Here is a 22910-nt window from a genome sequence, read left to right as displayed (position 1 = left end):
ATTGTTTTTTTACCCTTATTTTCAGCCTTTACAGTTTGCATTCTCAAATATTTGCTTGAAAAAGTTTGTGCTGGCCTCGGGTAAGAACCAGTAGGAACACTTAGCTACGTGAAAGTGCCTTAAAAGACATCAAACTATGAAGATACCATGAAAACAACATTTAGTCCCTTTTATTTGCAGATATTTATAACCAGCTCAGTTGATAAGCCAGAAGTTTCCAGCAGAGGTGGTAAAAACAAAAAGGTATTTTTGCAAACTTCACCTCCAGAGAAAACTATAATATATAGTTAACCTGGTCTTTTGTTTTCAGGCATGTTTGTTTTAATGTGCTCCTAGCGGAAAAAGGGATATATAATTCTCAAACTAAATTTTCTCTTTCTTGGCCAGATAACTAACCCTGTCTTGCCTTTAAAATCACTTCTGGTTGCTATTCTCTTATGAAATTAAAATCTTATATTCCTGCTGTGTAAGCAGTAGAATTTTATGTATCATTTCAACACAATCTTCTAGAGAATATTATACCAAAATTCAGAAGTTTGTAATTTTTTTTGTTTGTTTGGCAATAAATGCACTGTTTTTTTTATTCTACAAAATACCAATACATTCCTCAGTGGGCATAAGGCCGGGGCCACACGGGGATTACTGCGATCCCCTTGCATGGCACTCGGCTCATGCTGGCAGTACAGCAGAGCAGAGTGTCATGCGAGTATCCCTGCGACTGAGGTCTGTTCTTATGAGCGGCACTGAGGAGGGACGGGCCAGAGCTGTGAAGGGGCGGGCCGGCACGGAGGAGGGGAGGGAGGGATTTTTCTCCCTCTCTCCTCCGTAGCCGGATATTGCCATTCTTGCACCGGTGTACCGCGAGTGCAGTGCAATTTTTCTCTCACTCCATTGACTTGAATGGGTGCGAGAGAAACAAGACTCACATTACAATCGCAGCATGCTGTGAATGTTTTCCCAGTCTGATTAGGGCTGAGAAAATAATCACTCTTGTGCGCTGACACACAGGCTAATATTGGTCTGAGTGGAATGCGATTTTTTTATTGCACTCCACTCGCACCGTTTTTCCCGCCGTGTGTCTTAGGTCTAAGTCTGAGTCTGTCCTAGTGCAGGTAGAGCAGTAAAATGCAGTGCCTTCTCAGAACAGCACCTTAATTCTGTCTCTACAGTTGTTCAATGGGATTTCGATCCAAACTCATTGTTGGCCACTTCAGAACTCTCCAGAGTTTTTTTTCCATCCATTTCTTGGATCTTTTTGAAGTATGTTTGGGGTCATTGTCCTGCTGTTAGCCCCATGACCTGGACACAAATACAGCTTTCTGACACTTGGCACTACATTGCAAACCAAAATCCTTTGATAATCTTCAGATTTTATGATAATTTGCACACAGTCGATGCATCTAATGCCAGAGGCAGCAAAACAACCCCAAAACATCTTTGAACCTTTGAACCAATACAATATTTGACTTTAGGTACTGTGATATTTTCATTGTAGGCCTCATTCCATTTTTGGTACACGGTAGAATGATGTGCTTTACCAAAAAACTGTATCTTGGTCTCATCTGTCCACAAGATGCTTTCCTAAAAGGATTTTGGCTGATTTATATACTTTTTAGCAAACTGCAGTCTAGCATTTTAATGTCTGTGTCAGCAGTTGGGTCCTGCTGGGTCTTCTGTCACAGCTTTTTATTTCATTCAAATGTCAGCAGATAGTTCACGCTGACATTGATGCACCCTGAGCATGCAGGACAGCCTGAATTTATTTGGAACTTAATTGGGGCTGCTTAATCACCGTCTGGATTATCCTGTGTTGCAATATTTCATCATTTTTTTCTCTGTCGTGCATGTCCAGGGAAATTGGCTACAGTGCCTAGGGTTGGTGGAGGTGCAGGGGGCATGATGCACTTGCACTTGCATTATTATAGAGGACAGGAGGAAACATAGCCATGCTCACCAACCAAGTTGGTCATGCCCACTAACCCAAGCCAGTCACTTCCACTAATCTGGAAGGAGCCATACATTGTAATCTCAACCAAGAAAAGAGTAACCTGAAGTCACACATCTTCACAAAGATGGCATCCATTATAAGCGCTATGCACATGCGTCAACTCTGACAACATCTTTGTGAAATTATTAGCAAAATGCTTCTATAACGTAATTAGCATAAATAAAAGATAGGGGGAAGACAGACAGGCAGAAGGCAGAAATCAGCATCAAAACCCAGCCCACCTAGTTATTCAGCAGCTGCTGTCATTCAAAACTCTGTACATTTCTGCAACTTTACTTGCTTGTATTTCAAAAACTAAATATCCTAGCTGACAACTAAACGTATGTATAGAATCAGCCTGATAGGGCCAGTATAGCACTGGCTTTAGTTTATATAGGAATATCCTGGTGATTGGTGCACTTTAATAATTTTTTTCTATTTATTGTGTCTGCTGGAATCTGTTCCAAGGGTTTTAGGGGTACTTTGCACACTGCGACATCGCTAGTCGATACTAGCGATGCCGAGCGTGATAGTACCCGCCCCGTAGCACATGCGATATTTTGTGATAGATGCCGTAGCGAACATTATCGCTACGGCAGCTTCACACGGACTTACCTGCCCTGCGGCGTCGCTCTAGCCGGCGACCCGCCTCCTTCCTAAGGGGGCGGGTCGTGCGGCATCACAGCGACATCACACGGCAGGCGGCCAATAGAAGCGGAGGGGCGGAGATAAGCGGGACGTAAACATCCTGCCCACCTCCTTCCTTCCACATAGCCGGTGGAGGCAGGTAAGGAGATGTTCCTCGCTCCTGCGGCTTCACAAACAGCGATGTGTGCTGCTGCAGGAACGAGGAACAACATCGTATCGCCTATTGGTGCAACATTATGAAAATGACCGACACTACACAGATCGCAGATTTACGACACTTTTGCGATCGTTTATCGGCGCATCTAGGCTTTACACGTTGCGACGTCATTACCGGCGCCGGATGTGCGTCACTTTCGATTTGACCCCGACAATATCGCAGTAGCGATGTCGCAACTTGCAAAGTACCTCTTAGGCGGGCTTTGCACGCTGCGACATCAGTAACAATGTGATACCGATGCCGCCTCCGTCGCACATACAATATCTAGTGAAAGCTGCCGTAGCGATTATTATCGCTACGGCAGTTTCACACGCACATACCTGCCGTGCGACGTCCCTCTGGCCGGCGACCCGCCTCCTTCCTAAGGGGGCGGGTCGTGCGGCGTCACAGCGGCGTCACACGGCAGGCGGCCAATTGAAGTTGAGGGGCGGAGATGAGCAGGATGTAAACATCCCGCCCACCTCCGTCCTTCTCATTGCAGCCGGCGGCAGGTAAGGTGAAGTTCCTCGCTCCTGCGGCTTCACACACAGCGATGTGTGCTGCCGCAGGAGCGAGGAACAACATCGCACCTGTTGCTGCACCGGCATTATGGAAATGTCGGAGGCTGCAGCGATGATACGATAACGACGCTTTTGCGCTCGTTCATTGTATCAAAAAGGTTTTACACATTGCGATATCGACTGCGACGCCGGATGTGCGTCACTTTCGATTTGACCCCACCGACATCGCACGTGCAATGTCGCAACGTGCAAAGCCGCCCTTAGTTTCACTACATCAAAATTTTCATTATGCTTGATGGTTATGTGTCTAAACAGCCTATGTTTTAAAAAAACATTTTTATATTATGCTTGTGTCCATTCATATGGGAATACACAGTCTGTATTCTGTGGCCCACATATTGCAATCCACATATGCAATTTACAGCAAACACTACATAATCTGTATTGCATGATAATGTCTGTTTTATCATGAAGATTTCATTAGTGCTATTAGATTTAAGTGATTTTGGCTTTCTGACTGATAATTTTGCAACTGTAATGTTTTTTGACACCTCATTTAACTACCTCTCCCGTTTTGGTTTTTAAATCAGCATTAGAGTACACATAAGCGTATAAATTGGACAAGTGGAATGTGAGAAAATCTCGTATTGCACTCTGACCAATGTTATTTAATGAGGGAGAGCAGATGGTCAGCTTTTTTCTCATCCAAATTCTGGATGAGAGAAAAGTTGCCGCATGTTGCGATTGTCAGCAAGAGATTTGTCACGCCCACACACCCATACAAGACTATGAGTGCAAGTGAAACATTGGACTGCACTCGCATGACATCCGAGTGCAGGGCGATAGTCACATCAGCTGACAATAGACGAGATGTGGAGGTTAATCACTAACTCTCCTTTGCAGCTTCCGCCATCTCTTCCACAACTTTGATCCAATCTCAGGATGGGATCACAGATGCATGACACTCGGCTCACGCTGGCAGCATAGCGGTAGCCGAGGGTCATTAGGATATTGCATCCGATGCTCTCGCATTGGATGCCATACGATCGTGTGACTCCAGCCTTACTTGGATTTACTACTGCAGGTGATTGACAGCTCTCTCCCTTATGTGTATGTAGGAAGAGAATATATATATATAAAAACATGTACTTTTACTCCCTGAAAAATGAGTCACTAGCCCACTTTTATTTCTGGCACACTGCGATATGTAAAAAAAGGCTTTTTACAAGCAAATTCAAAGCAGGGCATTTTCGGTTCTCTATGAGATGGTTTCCAGTTCACCAAGTCCTACAAGCCTCAAGCTATATTTTAATACAATAAAATATTTCAATTTGAAGTAGAATAAAACCATTTTATATTATAAAGTCTGAAAATACTTTTTAGACACAGATTTTAATACTTATTCACTCACTGAACGAGAACTCCAAGACCTTCTTTATCCCTTCAGCATGTTTAAAAATGTAGCCAAAAATCTAAATACCTTATTTGCCAAGTAACTGTATGTAAGAGAGAATTTTTTTATCAGGAGAACTTGTGTCAAGCTAGGTTTTGAAGGAAAGATTTATATAACCCAAAGGAACTAAAATAGCCAGTTTAAAGATCAAGGCTGTCTAAGGAGCAGAGATGAGCCACCCCCCTGGAGTTCGAGTTCGGTTCGGTTCGTCGAACGGTGCCCAGTTCGACTAGCCGTTCGACGAGCCGTTCGACGAACCTCTCGAACCCCATTGAAAACAATGGGAGGCACTCACAAACACCTAAAAACACATTATAAATGTACACATACAGTTAATAAACATTGCCATAACATTTACCTGTCCCCGCAATGCGTCCTGCACTCTGTCTCCCACCGCTTTTCTATCGGTAATCGCTGTGTCCTCCCGCTAACCAGCAGTGATGCAGGACCTATCGTGAAGTCAAAATAACCATGTGACCAGTCACGTGTCTATTATCTCATTGGCTACAGACTGGTCACATGGCTTTGACGTCATGTCCTGCCCTAGGTCCTGTCATTGCACTCTCCGGTACACGGTGCACGTTTGTGTATCGCCGTGTACTGGTGACATGCTCTGGCACACGGTCGACTCCCCGTTCCATTATTGACCGACTGACACAGCCGGTAAATAACGGAGATCACCGTTGCCATAGCAACGCGCCTGTTAGCGGTGACGTCACCGCTAACAGCCGCGGCGGCACTGTGATCGAAGCACCGTTGCTATGGCAACCCGTCTGTCAGTGGTGATGGTACTGCTAACAGCTAGCAGCACTGATCACTCATGGAGTGAAAAGTCTGCACGGGGAGCAGCGTCTTTCTCCCATGCAGTGCTGCAGATGGAGCAGAGCTGCATGTGTTGAAGGAGAAAGAAGACCATGGCTCGTGGAGGGGTAAGAGGGAGTAATAAACATGGAAAAATTAGGCCACACAGACACCCCTTCAGTGGCATCACTTGTGCCCTAGTTGAAAACAGGATGTTTTGATTTGCATCAAGCACATTCAAAAATACGCCAGCCTTAACTGTCCCCAGAATGACACTGGGGTAGGTAGCAAAGTCCTTGCAGAACCAAGACTTGTTCAATTGAGAAAAGCAAGGCAGCTAAAAATTAGAACAAACCTCAAGTTATCCTCCTACCTCTTCTTATCATACTCCTCTCTCTGTCAGCCAGGCTGCGTCAGGTAGCATCTGGTTTGTGTCATCATTACCATCATCTTCCACCACGGCTTTTTGTACTCCATGTACTTATCCTTTAATGTCACACCACCAGTTAACCATTACTGAATTTTCATTGAGGAAACAGCATTTCTTGCTCTCATACTTACATTTTTGTACCAATGAAGTTCTCACTTCGACAAGTAGCTGGTTGTGCAGGTTTTGGCTTATCACCTAGTGGTGTCTGCTGTTTTTAAGGAATGATAGTGTAAACTCATCCTTGCTTGAAGAAACCCAGCTGTCATTATTTCTTTCAGAAATGGGTGCTTGCTTTGTTGCAAAAATACAAATAGTGTCTGCCTAGCAAGGAAAATCCCTTCACTGAAAGGGATTATTGGGATTCATGACAAATCAGTTATCTGTGAATCAAATTTGTGAAAAGTTTGTTAAATCCTGCAAATTTGAATCATAAAAGATTTGATCTTTATTATGCATGTCTGATTTTTCCAAACCTGTTTTATTAGTAAATTTGACCAGGATAACATGCCACATCTACTATGATATTTTTCTTTGTCTACAGATACCTACTTACCTACCACTACATCTTTTTTGGTCAATGTAGGAGTTGAAAAGATGATTGATCATTGGGCAACATTTTTGTTTTTAATTTTCTGTTGCATGAAGTTTTAGAACTTTTTCTATATATTTCTGCATTGCTGATTCTAAATCTGAAATCCATTTTTTTGGTGCATACACTAGTATTTTGGCAATTTTAATTTATTTTTGTTAAAGTTTATAACATTTTTAATATGAAGTTAAAGGGCAATGACTCAAACAACAACACAAAAGAATGCCTTTTGATTAGAGTTGAGCGCGGTTCGCGGTTCGAGGTTCTCCAGTTCTAGGCTCGAGTGATTTTGGGGCCTGTTCTAGATCGAACTAGAACTCGAGCTTTTTGAAAAAGCTCGATAGTTCTAGAAACGTTTGAGAACGGTTCTAGCAGCAAAAAAAACAGCTAATTCCTAGCTTGGTTTCCGCTGTAATAGTGTAAGTCACTCTGTGAATCACACTATTATGACATTTCAGTGTATAGTGTGCGTGAACAGCGCCTTCAGATCACTGCTGTTTCTATAATGGCGATCGCCATTTTTTTTTTTTTTTTCCTTGTCTTCCTTCCCTAAGCGCGCGCGTCTTGTGGGGCGGGCCAGCATGTCAGCCAATCCCAGACACACACACAGCTAAGTGGACTTTTAGCCAGAGAAGCAACGGCATGTGTGATAGGATGTCCATGTCACATGTCCCTGCATTATAAAACCGGACATTTTCCTCCAGGATGCCATTATCTCTTCTGCGTCTTTGGTGTCAGACATCACTGTCGCAGCTCCGTCCTTTGTCCTATCGCCGATACAGCTGTATGGGCTCCATACACAGCGCTAGACAGCTTAGGGAGAGCACTTTCTATCAGTCCTTTTAAGGGCTCAAACCGGTAGGGTCAGAGCCATAGGTGACAGGTCCTGAAAACAGAGACAGCGTCTGTGTAGCCAAGGTCAGGGATTTCGTCGCTGCATTTCCCCATTAGGAGGGAATAGAAAGGCAGGCTTCCATTCCTCTACCCAGAGCCCCACAATCCTGGCACTGTACCCTCCTGTCCTCTGCACACTCCAACTCTTTTTAACTAAGCCATTATGCTAGCAAACAGTCAGTGTACCTAGTGGCATCCTAAACGTGGCTATTGGACTTTTGTGTAGTCACAGTAGTGCAAAGATATTTGCAGCACGTCTGCCTGCATTGCACACTCCAACTCTTTTTAACTAAGCCATTATATTAGCAAACAGTCAGTGTACCTAGTGGCATCCTAAACGTGGCTATTGGACTTTTGTGTAGTCAAACTAGTGCAAAGATATTTGCAGCATGTCTGCCTGCATTGCACACTCAAACTTTTTTTTAACTAAGCCATTATACTAGCAAACAGTCAGTGTACCTAGTGGCATCCTAAACGTGGCTATTGGACTTTTGTGTAGTCAAACTAGTGGAAAGATATTTGCAGCATGTCTGCCTGCATTGCACACTCCAACTCTTTTTAACTAAGCCATTATACTAGCAAACAGTCAGTGTACCTAGTGGCATCCTAAACGTGGCTATTGGACTTTTGTCTAGTCACACTATTGCAAAGATATTTGCAGCACCTCTGCCTGCATTGCACACTCAAACTTTTTTTAACTAAGCCATTATACTAGCAAACAGTCAGTGTACCTAGTGGCATCCTAAACGTGGCTATTGGACTTTTGTGTAGTCAAACTAGTGGAAAGATATTTGCAGCATGTCTGCCTGCATTGCACACTCCAACTCTTTTTAACTAAGCCATTATACTAGCAAACAGTCAGTGTACCTAGTGGCATCCTAAACGTGGCTATACGACTTTTGTGTAGTCAAACTAGTGGAAAGATATTTGCAGCATGTCTGCCTGCATTGCACACTCCAACTCTTTTTAACAAAGCCATTATACTAGCAAACAGTCAGTGTACCTAGTGGCATCCTAAACGTGGCTATTGGACTTTTGTGTAGTCAAACTAGTGGAAAGATATTTGCAGCATGTCTGCCTGCATTGCACACTCCAACTCTTTTAAACTAAGCCATTATACTAGCAAACAGTCAGTGTACCTAGTGGCATCCTAAACGTGGCTATTGTACTTTTGTCTAGTCACACTATTGCAAAGATATTTGCAGCACCTCTGCCTGCATTGCACACTCAAACTTTTTTTAACTAAGCCATTATACTAGCAAACAGTCAGTGTACCTAGTGGCATCCTAAACGTGGCTATTGGACTTTTGTCTAGTCACACTATTGCAAAGATATTTGCAGCACCTCTGCCTGCATTGCACACTCAAACTTTTTTTAACTAAGCCATTATACTAGCAAACAGTCAGTGTACCTAGTGGCATCCTAACCGTGGCTATTGGACTTTTGTGTAGTCAAACTAGTGGAAAGATATTTGCAGCATGTCTGCCTGCATTGCACACTCCAACTCTTTTTAACAAAGCCATTATACTAGCAAACAGTCAGTGTACCTAGTGGCATCCTAAACGTGGCTATTGTACTTTTGTCTAGTCACACTATTGCAAAGATATTTGCAGCACCTCTGCCTGCATTGCACACTCAAACTTTTTTTAACTAAGCCATTATACTAGCAAACAGTCAGTGTACCTAGTGGCATCCTAAACGTGGCTATTGTACTTTTGTCTAGTCACACTATTGCAAAGATATTTGCAGCACCTCTGCCTGCATTGCACACTCAAACTTTTTTTAACTAAGCCATTATACTAGCAAACAGTCAGTGTACCTAGTGGCATCCTAAATGTGGCTATTGTACTTTTGTCTAGTCACACTATTGCAAAGATATTTGCAGCACCTCTGCCTGCATTGCACACTCAAACTTTTTTTAACTAAGCCATTATACTAGCAAACAGTCAGTGTACCTAGTGGCATCCTAAACGTGGCTATTGTACTTTTGTCTAGTCACACTATTGCAAAGATATTTGCAGCACCTCTGCCTGCATTGCACACTCAAACTTTTTTTAACTAAGCCATTATACTAGCAAACAGTCAGTGTACCTAGTGGCATCCTAAACGTGGCTATTGGACTTTTGTGTAGTCAAACTAGTGGAAAGATATTTGCAGCATGTCTGCCTGCATTGCACACTCCAACTCTTTTTAACTAAGCCATTATACTAGCAAACAGTCAGTGTACCTAGTGGCATCCTAAACGTGGCTATTGTACTTTTGTCTAGTCACACTATTGCAAAGATATTTGCAGCACCTCTGCCTGCATTGCACACTCCAACTCTTTTTAACTAAGCCATTATACTAGCAAACAGTCAGTGTACCTAGTGGCATCCTAAACGTGGCTATTGGACTTTTGTCTAGTCACACTATTGCAAAGATATTTGCAGCACCTCTGCCTGCATTGCACACTCAAACTTTTTTTAACTAAGCCATTATACTAGCAAACAGTCAGTGTACCTAGTGGCATCCTAAATGTGGCTATTGGACTTTTGTCTAGTCACACTATTGCAAAGATATTTGCAGCACCTCTGCCTGCATTGCACACTCAAACTTTTTTTTAACTAAGCCATTATACTAGCAAACAGTCAGTGTACCTAGTGGCATCCTAAACGTGGCTATTGGACTTTTGTGTAGTCAAACTAGTGGAAAGATATTTGCAGCATGTCTGCCTGCATTGCACACTCCAACTCTTTTTAACTAAGCCATTATACTAGCAAACAGTCAGTGTACCTAGTGGCATCCTAAACGTGGCTATTGGACTTTTGTGTAGTCAAACTAGTGGAAAGATATTTGCAGCATGTCTGCCTGCATTGCACACTCAAACTCTTTTTAACAAAGCCATTATACTAGCAAACAGTCAGTGTACCTAGTGGCATCCTAAACGTGGCTATTGTACTTTTGTCTAGTCACACTATTGCAAAGATATTTGCAGCACCTCTGCCTGCATTGCACACTCAAACTTTTTTTAACTAAGCCATTATACTAGCAAACAGGCAGTGTACCTAGTGGCATCCTAAACGTGGCTATTGGACTTCTGTCTAGTCACACTATTGCAAAGATATTTGCAGCACCTCTGCCTGCATTGCACACTCAAACTATTTTTAACTAAGCCATTATACTAGCAAACAGTCAGTGTACCTAGTGGCATCCTAAACGTGGCTATTGGACTTTTGTGTAGTCAAACTAGTGCAAAGATATTTGCAGCATGTCTGCCTGCATTGCACACTCCAACTCTTTTTAACTAAGCCATTATACTAGCAAACAGTCAGTGTACCTAGTGGCATCCTAAACGTGGCTATTGGACTTTTGTGTAGTCAAACTAGTGGAAAGATATTTGCAGCATGTCTGCCTGCATTGCACACTCCAACTCTTTTTAACTAAGCCATTATACTAGCAAACAGTCAGTGTACCTAGTGGCATCCTAAACGTGGCTATTGGACTTTTGTGTAGTCAAAACTAGTGGAAAGATATTTGCAGCATGTCTGCCTGCATTGCACACTCCAACTCTTTTTAACAAAGCCATTATACTAGCAAACAGTCAGTGTACCTAGTGGCATCCTAAACGTGGCTATTGTACTTTTGTCTAGTCACACTATTGCAAAGATATTTGCAGCACCTCTGCCTACATTGCACACTCAAACTTTTTTTAACTAAGCCATTATACTAGCAAACAGGCAGTGTACCTAGTGGCATCCTAAACGTGGCTATTGTACTTTTGTCTAGTCACACTATTGCAAAGATATTTGCAGCACCTCTGCCTGCATTGCACACTCAAACTATTTTTAGCTAAGCCATTATACTAGCAAACAGTCAGTGTACCTAGTGGCATCCTAAACGTGGCTATTGGACTTTTGTGTAGTCAAACTAGTGGAAAGATATTTGCAGCATGTCTGCCTGCATTGCACACTCCAACTCTTTTTAACTAAGCCATTATACTAGCAAACAGTCAGTGTACCTAGTGGCATCCTAAACGTGGCTATTGTACTTTTGTCTAGTCACACTATTGCAAAGATATTTGCAGCACCTCTGCCTGCATTGCACACTCAAACTTTTTTTAACTAAGCCATTATACTAGCAAACAGTCAGTGTACCTAGTGGCATCCTAAACGTGGCTATTGGACTTTTGTGTAGTCAAGCTAGTGGAAAGATATTTGCAGCATGTCTGCCTGCATTGCACACTCCAACTCTTTTTAACTAAGCCATTATACTAGCAAACAGTCAGTGTACCTAGTGGCATCCTAAACGTGGCTATTGTACTTTTGTCTAGTCACACTATTGCAAAGATATTTGCAGCACCTCTGCCTGCATTGCACACTCAAACTTTTTTTAACTAAGCCATTATACTAGCAAACAGTCAGTGTACCTAGTGGCATCCTAAACGTGGCTATTGTACTTTTGTCTAGTCACACTATTGCAAAGATATTTGCAGCACCTCTGCCTGCATTGCACACTCAAACTTTTTTTAACTAAGCCATTATACTAGCAAACAGTCAGTGTACCTAGTGGCATCCTAAACGTGGCTATTGTACTTTTGTCTAGTCACACTATTGCAAAGATATTTGCAGCACCTCTGCCTGCATTGCACACTCAAACTTTTTTTAACTAAGCCATTATACTAGCAAACAGTCAGTGTACCTAGTGGCATCCTAAACGTGGCTATTGTACTTTTGTCTAGTCACACTATTGCAAAGATATTTGCAGCACCTCTGCCTGCATTGCACACTCAAACTTTTTTTAACTAAGCCATTATACTAGCAAACAGTCAGTGTACCTAGTGGCATACAAGAAGTGGCTGTTGTACTCCATTAGTGCCCCACTGGTGCAAATCTATGTGCAGCACCTCTGCATGACACCCTCCTGCTCTGTTTTTAATGAGCCATAATGATAGCAAAAAATACTGCCATTTAGTGGCATCATAGAACTGGCTGTTGTATTCCATTAGTGCCCCACTGGTGCCAAGCTATTTTTAGCACCTCTGCATGACACCCTCCTGCTCTCTTTTTAATAAGCTATAATGATAGCAAAAAATACTGCCATTTAGTGGCATCATAGAACTGGCTGTTGTATTCCATTAGTGCCCCACTGGTGCCAAGCTATTTCTAGCACCTCTGCATGACACCCTCCTGCTCTGTTTTTAATAAGCTATAATGATAGCAAAAAAACTGCCATTTAGTGGCATCATAGAACTGGCTGTTGTATTCCATTAGTGCCCCACTGGTGCCAAGCTATTTATAGCACCTCTACATGACACCCTCATGCACATTTTGCTACGCTAATGTTATAGCAAACTCAGGGAATTCATTGCTGCATTTGATAATTCGGAGGGATAGAAAGTCAGGCTTCCTTTAGCTTTTCCTTCTGTTCATAGACAGCATCTCCAAGAGCAATTTCGCCTCCACGTCTAAGTGTGGAGAGGCAGCTAGTGCGCATGCGTGTGCCGATTTACCCCAGCTGCAGCCTAATTACAGTGTTTTGCCTAGTGAGTATGCTCAGCCTGACTGTGCCATTCCTGACGCTAAGTCTTCATTTCGGGATACAGCGCATGCTCCCACACTAAGTGTGAAAAGCCTCTTTGCACAGGTGCTTGCATTCCGTGCCGGGTCTAAGTCCTGTTTTGTGCCTAGACACCATGCTAAAGCTGATAGTCTTTTTTCAGAGACTGTATTTCATGCTACTGAGCATGCTCAGGCACTTACTGCATCAGAGACTATGTCCGGTAATAAACTCTTTGGCCCTGCCCCTGATGTGGGGGTCCCATATAGACCACAGGGCATCAGGTGTCCTCCCAAATGGCTTGCAGAGGCCCACCCCTATGACTTGTCACCGCATTATTGATGGTCAGACGATGACTGGTGAGGTGTTTGGGTCATGGCAGCCATGAGGTCATCATTGAAGTTGCGGTTCCAAATAGGACGCTAGTTATGCCACTCATGACGTGTCACTCTACTTTTGTCTCCAGGAGGTGCATTGTGGTTCACCCTGGTTTGGGGCGGACCCAGGTTATAAAAGGGGCTGGAGCCAACAAGGAGGTGCGCAGTCTTCTATTATGCTCCGAAAGAGCACACCTCCATGTGTTGAACCCATTGCGGCTTTAGGCCAGAGGTAGGCAGGGATAGGGTGTCGATGCAGGCCACCACCACAGTTGGTAATGCAGAACGGTTAAGACCAGCTCCTGTCTTACCAGTCCTGCTTGTGCAGCCCAGTGGCATTAACAGGCCTGCTGCTGCTGATGCGCCTGCTGTCCACAGGTGTGCCCCTACGCACATGGTCAGCGTACTCAATGGCCCCTGTGTTGTTAACAGGAAGTTCCTGGGCTGGGTGGGCATGTGGACCCTGTGACGCTAACAGGGCTCCCAGTCTCCAGATCCGAATGGCGTCTAACTCGGTTCAGGCTACTATTAGTTTCATAGCCACACAGCTCTGTATCCTCCACCAAACCTTCCAGTTGCCAACCTCTCCTTTTCCAACTGGGAGCACGGTGGACACTGACTGCTGATGGGGATATATACCTTTCTCTTTCTTTTCTTATTAATTTCCATTATATAGCGGTAACATAGTATATACCACTTTATCCAAATCTGCCAGTCCCACTGTAACAGATGGTGTTTCTTCAGCAAATGTTACTGTTGCTTAACCACCAAATCCACGGACCAAAACTTTTTTCCCCTTTCCAACACACCTGTTCCCCTTTCCACCAGCATCTGTCCTTTTTCAACTCATTTTGGTATATGACCAAAAGTGCAACTCTGCAGGGACACCGTACTCAACGCCATCTCAGCATAGCAGCCAGCCCTCGGTCCCTCAGATGTGGACAAGTAAAAGACCATTTCCTCCTATCCATGACAAAGCGTTGAGATTCACTCTGTGCAGCACTGGTGTTTAGTGGAAAAGTAGATCTAAGATTGCGTACCACATTCTGCAGATACTCCTGTATACGTGCGTCCATTTCTATGGCAGGAATTATTTTGCCAAATTTTGTCTTGTACCGGGGATCTAACAGTGTGGCAACCCAGTATTCTGGATTACTTTGAATTCGTACAATCCGAGGGTCATGTTGTAGGTAGTGCAGCAAGAAGCCGCTCATGTGTCTTGTGCATCCAGGAGGACCAAGTCCTTGGTGTGTTGGTGGCAGAGAGGTGAGAATCGAGCCTCCTTCCATTGCCCTCTCCCCTCAACCTCGCACAACCGAAATGTGAGCAAGCTCTCACTCATCTGCTGAGTCTTCCATGCCCATCGCCAGTTCGTCCTCCATTTCTTCATGGGCTCCTGCACCTTCCTCAACACTTTTTGCTGATACTATGCGCCCTTGTTAATCCCTCTCCCTCACCATGACTGCCGCATAGGTGCCGCTGACCATCTGGACCTCGTAGATCTTGTTATCCCTTCCGCATATGACACCTCCTGTACTTCCTTCCCTTCCTCTTGTCCCAACACCTGACTCCGAATAATAATTACAGTGTGCTCCATCATGTAGATGACCAGAATTGTCACGCTGAGAATGACATTGCCAGTGCTAAACATCTTCGTCGACATTTGTAAACTGTGTAGCAGGGTGCATAGGTCCTTGATCTGACACCACTCCAGCAGCGTGATCTGCACCACCTCTGGATCAAGTTATCCCAGGCTATATGTCATAACGTATTGCAGCAGGGTTCGGCGGTGCTGCCACAAACGCTGCAACATGTGCAGATTCAAATTCCTGCGTGTCGGCACATCGCATTTCAGGCGTTTAACCACCAGACCTAAAGACTTCTGTAGCGACGAAAGTTGTTGAGCTGCTGTGTGCGCACGATGGAAGTGAGCACATAGCGAGCGTGCCCGCTGCACAAGGCCATGTAGGCCGTGATGGTGTTTTAAAAATTGCTGGAGAATTAGGTTCAACACGTGAGCCATACAAGGCACGTGTGTCACATTGCCCTGACGATGGCCCGCAGCCAGGTTTGCATCATTGCCGCACACGGCTGTTAAGTCACCAACGGAGTCCGCTCCGTCAATTTGTACTCCGGTCGCCAGGTGACAACGTGTTCCTTTCATGAATAGTGCTGATGATGGGAGAGGAGTCGATGCCAGCGGCGCAGGTGGACGCAGGTTATGCTCACCCACTGGGCTGCATTACCTTGACAGATGCAGAATCTCTGGCTGAATGTAGCTGGTGGGTATCTCACAGATGAAATACCATCATTCAGCTACAACCAATGGGAAGACACCACACCCTTTTTTATGCCCATCCTGTCTGCAGACCACTGCCAGACATAGCTCTGCTTTTACCCCCAGTTCAGCTTTATGATTTTGTGTGCTTGTTACTTGACTACTTTTCCTGCTTGCTGTTTATGTACCTTGTTGGCCGATCCGCATTTCACCTCTGCTTGTTTTCTGATTAAGTCCTGGCCGTCCCATTCTGTTCCTGTTCCTCAATTAATGTTTTGACCCTGCCTGACTACTATTCTCTGGAACTGCAGCCTTCCACAGGTATTAATCACCTTGGGCCTTGTGCAATTCCTAATCCCTGTATAGGGGTTAAAGGGTTTCAGGGTTCTAGGGGTCCTGCTTGGTGAGTGGCTTCCCTCTAGCCTATCATTTACAGCCCATCTGAGTGTGTGGATCAAGGAAGGCGTTACACCGTGCTCTCTGCAGAAGGCCATGTGGGCCAGGATAGTGCTTTAAAAATTGCTGGACAACCAGGTTCAACACGTGAACCACACAAGGCACGTGTGTCACATTGTCACAGCGAAGGGCCGCAACCATGTTTGCATCATTGTTGCACCCGGCCTTCCCTGGCTGCTGGTTGAGTGGAGACAACCATTGATGAAACTCGGTCTCCAGAGCTAACCGTCCACAACTTCTCAGCGGTGTGACTCACATTTCCCATACATTTCAAAGTAAACCTTTGACCGCCTGATGGCATTGAGCTCTGCTGCCAGCATAGTAAGGAGGTGTGTGGTAGTCCTTGTGCGCAGTTACAAGGAAGGGTGGCCTGACCACACAGGGTTTGCGCCAAGGTGGAGGACCCACACGAGGTTGAAGAGGCAGAAGCAGTGTATTAACTTCTACATACAGAAGAAGGATTGAAACAACTCGTGGGGACGGCAAGACTTGTACAGCAGACCCTTCTCCATCTCTCCCCACAGTAACCCATTGCCCAGTCAGCGACATGTAACGCCCCTGTCCATGCTTACTGGGCCAATTATCTGTGGTGAAATGCACCCTGTCACACAGAATTTCTCAAGGAATCACTGATGTTTAGTGCGACATGCTGGTGTAGCGCGTGCACGCCTTTGTTGGAGAAGGAGTGGCGCCTGGGCATCGGCTCTTGGGGCACTGCGATGGGCATAAGGTCTCGAAAATCCTCGGTTAAAAAGGTTGGAAAGGCAGCATTTTGGTAGCCAACAGTTTCCAGATGCTGAAAGTCAACCTCTAAGCCATGTCATGCCCTTCTAAAAGCATGTAAAACACAGAGAGGGGACTCCAACCACAGTCTCCCTCGTTTCCACTAACTGGGCCACACACACCCAACTTGACTGGCATCGGTTGAGCCCCCTTTTGAAAAAGAAAAAGATGCTTTGCATGAAGCACTCTCAAAAATACGCGTGCCTTTCCCGTCCCCTGGCTGACCCAGGGGAAGAAAAGTCCTCTGAGAGCCATGACTTGTTCATCTTGGTTCTTTTAGAAACACAGCGAGGGGACTCCAACCACAGTCTCCCTCGTTTCCACTAACTGGGCCACACACACCCCACTTGACTGGCATCGGTTGAGCCCCCTTTTGAAAAAGAAAAAGATGCTTTGCATGAAGCACTCTCAAAAATACGCGTGCCTTTCCCGTCCCCTGGCTGACCCAGGGGAAGAAAAGTCCTCTGAGAGCCATGACTTGTTCATCTTGGTTCTTTTAGAAACACAGCGAGGGGACTCCAACCACAGTCTCCCTCGTTTCCACTAACTGGGCCACACACACCCCACTTGACTGGCATCGGTTGAGCCCCCTTTTGAAAAAGAAAAAGATGCTTTGCATGAAGCACTCTCAAAAATACGCGTGCCTTTCCCGTCCCCTGGCTGACCCAGGGGAAGAAAAGTCCTCTGAGAGCCATGACTTGTTCATCTTGGTTCTTTTAGAAACACAGCGAGGGGACTCCAACCACAGTCTCCCTCGTTTCCACTAACTGGGCCACACACACCCCACTTGACTGGCATCGGTTGAGCCCCCTTTTGAAAAAGAAAAAGATGCTTTGCATGAAGCACTCTCAAAAATACGCGTGCCTTTCCCATCCCCTGGCTGACCCAGGGGAAGAAAAGTCCTCTGAGAGCCATGTCCACATTGTCAGTGGACAGACACGTGTGCTTATCTGCCAGCAGACCCCCAGCAGCACTGAAGACAGGTTCCGAGAGAACGCTGGCTGCAGGACACGACAAGATCCCCAAGGCGTACGTGGCGAGCTCAGGCAATTTATCAAGATTGGAAGCCTAAAATGAGCAGGGCTCAAGTTGCACAATAATGGAATCGATGTTTCCTTGCATATACTCATATATCTGTGTGTCCTCCTCTTTTTCCTTGTCCAGCTCTTTTGTTTTCGCATGAGTATATGTCCTTGTCACTTTCCCATGTGATTGTGTTGTGTTGTGAGTTGTTTGTCACCTTTTGGACACCTTTGAGGGTGTTTTCTAGGTGTTTTTCTGTGTTTGTGATTGCCTGCCATTTTTTCCTATGCAGTTCGAGTTCGGTTCGACGAACGTTCGACGAGCCGAACTCGAACGGGACCTCCGTTCGGCGAACCGACCTCGAGCCGAACCGGGACCGGTTCGCTCATCTCTACTTTTGATATTTCCATGGTTTGGCGTGAACATAAGGACCACAGCAGTAATTGTGTCTGATCCATACAAAGGTCATCGGCAAGAAAAAACTGCATATGATCGCATATCCCAAAATTCTTTCAGCAATACGACCTATGCCACACTCTGAGACACTCCCAGTTCCAGTTTTCTAAGATTTTATTTCTTGTAAGGATGAAGAAAGTGAACATGGTGATCAAATGTATTTTGATATGAAGCATGAGGAAATGAGTGTAGAATCTGAAGGGTCATTAACCCTTCAGCAATAGAGATGAGCCACCCCCTTAGAGTTCGAGTTTGGTTAGGTTCGTCGAACGGAGGACAAGTTCATCGAATGTTCGACGAACGTTCGAATAACCAATTCGAACCCTATTGAAAACAATGGCAGGAAAACACAAACACATAAAAACACATTTTACTCGAACATGTACACATACAGTTAATAAACATTGCCATAACACTTACAGGTCCCCGCGATGCGTCCTGCAATCTGTCTCCCGCCGATTTTCCTTCCGATAATCGCTGTGTCCTCTCAGTAACCAGCACTGATGATAGGACCTATCGTGATGTCAAAATAGCATGTGAGCAGTCACGTGTCTATTATCTCATTGGCTACAGACTGGTCACATGGCTAGACATCATGCTAGGTCCTGTCAGTGCATCTCACTGGTATGCGGTGCTCGTTCCAGTATCTCCGTGTACCAGTGAAATGCTCTGGCACATGGTCTGCTTCCCCGTTCCTGCATGTGGGCGCTCTTTACAGAGTCAGCCCACATGCAGGGACTGGCTGCCACAGCCGGTAAATAGCGGCACCAGGGAAATCACGTGATCGGAGATTGCCGTTGCTATAGTAACGGTGGCAGCAGTGATGTCACCGCTTACAGCCCGCATCCTCTGCTCACTCACTGAGTGATTAGACTGCACAGGGAGCAGCAGCGTTTTCCTCCCATGCAGTGCTGTTTGATGTAGCAGAGCTGCATGGGTTGAAGGAGAAAGACAGAAGACCAGGATCGTGGAGGGATGATAGGGACTAATGAACATGGAGTCGCGAATGTCTCTGTGTATTTATTTCTATTAAAGTATTTTTTCTCTGTGTGATGTCTTTTTTTAACCCTTTATTGGAGATTAATGGCTGGGTCAAACTTGCCTGACATTAAGAATCTCTGGCTTAATACTAGCTAGTAAAACAAAGCTAGTATTAACTCATTATTACCCAGCAAGCCACCGTCACCAGGGCAGCTGGAAGAGTTGGATACAGCACCAGATGATGGCGCTTCTGTGAGAGCGCCATTTTCTGGGGTGGCTGCGGACTGCAATTCGCATCAGAGGGGCCCAGAAAACTCTGGCTAACCTGTGCAGCGGATTCCAATGCCCAGCTGCCTAGTTGTACCCGGCTGGACACAAAAATTGGGCAAAGCCCACGTGTTTTTTTTCTTAATCATTTCATGAAATTCATAAAATAATTAAAAAAAGGGCTACCCTATATTTTTTGTTCCCAGATGGGTAAAAATAGGCAGCTGGGGGTTGGGGGCAGCCCGTACCTGCCTGAAGTACCTGGCTAGCTTACAAAAATATGGCAAAGCTCACGTCATTTATTTTTTTTTTTTTTTTAGTTTTTTGGGAAAAAAAAAAATGCTTCCCTGGATTTTCCATTGACAGTGAAGGTAACACCAAGCAGTGGGGGTTAGCAGCCAGTAGCTGCTTGGATTACCCTTAGCTAGCAATACAAAAAATGCAGCGGAAGCCTATATTTTTTTTTATTATTTATTTAAATAACTAAAAAAAATGGGCTTCCGTGTATTTTGATTGCCTGACATGACAGTGCTGTAAAAATAAATCATTAAAAAAATGACGTAGCGCCCTGCGGTATTTTTGATACTCAGCGCAGTTAAAGCAGACAGCTACGGGTTGCGCCCCCCATCTGCCTGGTGTTACCTAGGCTGGCAATCAAAATACAGGGAAGCCCATTAATTTTTTTATTTAAAAAAATAGTTAAAAAAAATTTTTTGATAGCCAGCTAGGGTAAAGCAGACGGTTGTAGCCTTAAAACCACAGCTGGCAGCTTTACCGTGGTTGGGGATCCAATGTGGAGGTCACCCCAGGCTCCTTTTATATTTATTTTATAAATAATAATAATTACAAAAAAAAGTAGGGTCCCCCCCAAATTGGATCACCAGCCAAGGTAAAGCGGACAGCTGTGGTCTGGTGTTCTCAGGGAGGGAAGGTCCAAAGTTATTGGCACTTCACAGCCTAAAAATGGCAGGCCGCAGGTGCCCCAGAAGTGGCGCATCCACTAGATGAGCCAATCCTGGCGCTTCACCCCAGCTCATCCCGTGCCCTGGTGTAGTGGCAAATGGGGTAATAAATGGGGTTGATACTAGCTGTAAGGTCACCTGACATCAAGCCCAGCAGTTTGTGATGTCATGGCATCTATCAGAAACCTGACATCACAAACTGTCAGTACTAACAAAAAAAATTGACAAAAAAAAAGTATTTGAAAAAACATTCCCCAAAACATTCCCTCTTTCACCAATTTATTGTAAGGAAAAAAAATAAGGGGGTCCCACGATGACTCTGGACCATCTAGAATATGGGGGGACACGCTCAGGGAACGTATCCCCCATTTTCTAGGAGTTCAGACCCTCCATGTGAGGAGTGTGGGTGCAATGAATCTGCACCCACTCTCCCCGGGTCCACAGCAGCATGTCGTAAGTGTTGCTACCAAAGCTACAATGCCCTGCTCATGAGTTAAGGGCATGCCTTATCAGGAGAACTATTCTACATTTCCAAATATTGGTATTTGCTGATATTATTGCTATTCCACCTACTATATATTGGGGATAGGATCTTGGAGATGGAATATTCCTTTAAGTCCAGTTATCCTGCTGAATGAATACTAAACAACAGAACATGCTATTTAGATATGTTTTTTTGTGGCGTATGACGGACTCTCATGTTTGGTAGTCGTTCAGCAGGGCAACTATAAAAGCAAATCCCTCCATTTGTAAATGTAGTATAGCTCTCCTGATCAACTATGTTCCTTACCTCATGAACAGGGCATTGCAGTTGCTTACAGATGCATGGTTACCACCACTCACTGTGTCTGAACACAGGAAGCTGAGCTGACAGCCGCTCTGTGCATGCGGCAGCGTCTATTGTGAAGGAGGGGGCCGCGGGGGATCAACGCTACACAGGTACCGTGGGACACCGGGGAACACCGGTGGGTTTATAGGGGGTGACCTGGTAGGGCCTGGGGAGGAGTTTTCTGTTGCATGTGTCATGGCACATGCGACAGAAATCAGAGGGGTAGGGTGAATGCGTCCGGCGCGCTGCTGTGCGCATGGCCATCTTGGATTCCCGGGAGGGGGTTGTGGTGGGCACTTTGGCGACACCGGGGGACCGGGGAGGAGATTTATCTCCCTTCTGACATGTTTGCTCATGCCAGATGGGAGATAAATAATTTTTTACCGATGCTGTCATTTACTGTAACGTGATCATCGGTATACGGTGTATACCGGTGATCACGTGAGTGGGGACCGGAAAAACCGGCCTGAATCATGATCGCCAGGGTCTCAGCTACCGCTGAAACCCCGGAGATTTTCTGACGCTGGGGGGCGCTAATCACTTATTTCTGCCTGCTGTTTATAAACGGCAGATCAGAATAAGGCTTCATTCACACGACCGATCCGTTTTTGCGGTCCGCAAAAAAGGTCCTTTTTTTACAGGTGCATCCGTGTGGCATCCGTTTCCGTTCCGTATACGGTCTGTATATTATCCATTTGTCATCCGTGTGCCTTCCGTTTTTTTGCGTACTGCAAAAAAACTGAAGGAGGGAAGATACATAAATTTACCCAGGATCCATAGTTTCAACCTACATGAGATGGTCATATGTTCACTCCAGTGCCATTTTCTACTGCTTTTCACAGCGTAGAGCGCTCTGGTGATTTTCCTGTGCTTGTACACTTCATATCAGTCTTTTCTGTCATTATAATGGCAGAAAGACACATAATGTCGCACTCTCCTGCATTTTGTAATTTTACACTCTTTGGTGCCTTTCATGTGGCACTAAGGGGTGCTTAGCCTTGTATTTAGCCAAAAAAATAAATAAATTTAAAAAAAAAATGACATGTGGTTCCCCCTATTTTTGTAGCCAGCTAGGGTAAAGCAGATGGCTGCAGCCTGCAGACCACAGCTGGCAGCTTCACCTTGGCTGGTAATCCAAAACTGAGGGCACCCCACGCTGTTATTTTAAATTAAATAATTAAAAAAAAAAAAAAACACGTGAGGGTCCCCCCAAAATTGGATCACCAGCCAAGGTAAAGCGGACAGATGGGGTCTGATATTCTCAGACTAGAGAGGTCCATGGTTATTGGACTCTCCCCAGCCTAAAAATAGCAGGCCGCAGCCGCCCCAGAAGTGGCGCATCCATTACATGCGCCAATCCTGGCACTTCGCCCCAGCTTATCCCGTGCCCTGGTGCGGTGGCAAACGGGGTAATATATGGGGTTAATACCAGATGTGTAATGTC

Source organism: Anomaloglossus baeobatrachus, chromosome 1 (genome assembly GCF_048569485.1).
Source record: "Anomaloglossus baeobatrachus isolate aAnoBae1 chromosome 1, aAnoBae1.hap1, whole genome shotgun sequence".
In the NCBI taxonomy this organism is placed as follows: domain Eukaryota; kingdom Metazoa; phylum Chordata; class Amphibia; order Anura; family Aromobatidae; genus Anomaloglossus; species Anomaloglossus baeobatrachus.
Note: the sequence above shows the minus strand (reverse complement) of the source record.